The sequence below is a fragment of the Sinocyclocheilus rhinocerous genome, unplaced genomic scaffold, assembly GCF_001515625.1.
Source record: "Sinocyclocheilus rhinocerous isolate Xijiao unplaced genomic scaffold, SAMN03320098_v1.1 scaffold1295, whole genome shotgun sequence".
In the NCBI taxonomy this organism is placed as follows: domain Eukaryota; kingdom Metazoa; phylum Chordata; class Actinopteri; order Cypriniformes; family Cyprinidae; genus Sinocyclocheilus; species Sinocyclocheilus rhinocerous.
The window spans coordinates 1,518,174-1,520,211 of record NW_015660499.1 but is presented as its reverse complement, the minus strand read 5'-3'; the positions used below and the strand labels follow the sequence as shown (position 1 = coordinate 1,520,211).

The window sequence follows — 2,038 nt, the reverse complement described above, 5'->3', positions numbered from 1 at the left end:
AACCATAGGACTTTTTGTTAGGATCGAAAAGTAAAAAAAAAAAATAAAAAAAAAATTATAATAAAAAAAAAATTTCAGAAATAACGTTTTCTTAACTTAATGGGAACATTAGCACAATGTTCTTAGAACATATTTTTGTTATATACAGTTTTGCCCGCCATTCAGTAGAAAACACAGTTCAAATATGGCATCACATATGTGTATGCTCATATTTTTGAGGCAATGGGACCAGTGAAGCATGTACTGTTCTTACGAGCAGCACTAGAAATAAAGCAAAATGCTTTACTGATGGAGGAGACCTGGCAAATCAACAAAGGACAGTGTTGAGGAGGTAGCTGAGTTGTGTAGGAGTTTCCCAACCAAAGCTTATATCAAACAGCAGACATCTAAAAGAACGTGTAAACACAGGACATGTTCATCTGTGCTTTTTATTGTTATCTGCATGTGTCCTATGACTTCTGGTTAGTATTTAGTTTTGTGCCTTTCTAGATCAGTTTGTAAACTGCAAAGGAATCCGCAGCTGAAGCAACACATGTAAATGTATTTTTGCTGCAATCAAAATTTGGGAAAAAAATCTATCACACTTTGAAATAAATATATATACATATATACAGTACATACATACACACACATATATATATATATATATACATACTATATATATATATTTTTTTTTAGAACTATGCAGCCTTGAAACCACATAAATATAGTTGAGAAGCAACACTGCATAATGTATTAAGACTTTAGACTATTTTGCCTTACTGTACTGGGAGATTGTTTTTAAGTATCAACATTCACTGCACAAAATATAGTACTTCATGCATTTTTAATCTTCTTTTTTTATTGTCTTTTTTTAAAATGGTTTTCCAGAAAAATCAGTGTCTTCTCTACACAAGAATTAATATTCACAATTTTCCAAAAATAAAAAATTAAATAAACAAAAATGAAAAATGCATTAAGTAGTATCTCTCTCTCTCTCTCTCCTTTATTATTTTTTTTAAAGATGCATATTGATTTCTGATTTTTGACACTGATTTTTCTGGAAAACCATTTGAAAAAAAAGAGGATTAAAAAAAAGAAGATTAAAAAAAAAATGCATTATGTAGTATCTTTTGTGCAGTGAATGTTGATTGTTGTGCAGAAAAAACATTGACAACAGCAAAATTTGTGTCCAAATATAAACTTCTGAAAAATGACTAAGGAAACATAAATGGACCACAAAATGTCACTGTTTCCATCAGTACTGTTTAAACAACATTTAAAAGATTTCATTTGCAGCGAATAAAACTGTGATTTTAAAAAAGGTGACCAATCAGAAGCAGCAGCTGGGGCAAGAAAAGTACAAAAATAAAAATACAAAATTTAAAAAAAAAAAAAAAAAAAAAAAAAACAATGAATAATTCATTAAGTAGTATCTCTCTCTCTCTCTCCTTTATTGTTTTTTTTAAAGATGCATATTGATTCCTGATTTTTGACACTGATTTTTCTGGAAAACCATTTCTCAAAAAGAGGTTAAAAAAATGCATTAAGTAGTATCTTTTGTGCGGTGAATGTTGATTGTTGTGCAGAAAAACACTGACAACAGCAAAATTTGTGTCCAAATATAAACTTCTGAAAAATGACTAAGGAAACATAAATGGACCACAAAATGTCACTGTTTCCATCAGTACTGTTTAAACAACAACATTTAAACGATTTCATTTGCAGCAAATAAAACTGTGATTTTAAAAAAGGTGACCAATCAGAAGCAGCAGCTGGGGCAAGAAAAGTATCTTGAGCATATTGAGTGTTTACTGTAGAAACTGTACAATTCGTCAGGTTTTTGTCATGGCGTTGTGAGAAAGAAACCATCACACTCTTGAACATGTCTTGTGCATACAACCCCTGAAAAATTGCAATAGCAGTAAAATATTTGTTACATACTAAAACATTTAGCTCTTCAACAAAAACTAAAAACTATCAAGCTTGGGCAGTGAAACGTTTAATGTGAAGGAGTGACGTGCAGTTGAAAAACAAAAAAAGCAGAGAGCGGTACCTG

General features: G+C 30.6%; 1 protein-coding gene across 1 annotated transcript in view; it reads right to left on the bottom strand.

The window, feature by feature from the left end:
- Positions 1 to 2,038, bottom strand: part of LOC107725145 (tenascin-like) — a 99,609-nt gene that overhangs the window by 19,433 nt on the left and 78,138 nt on the right.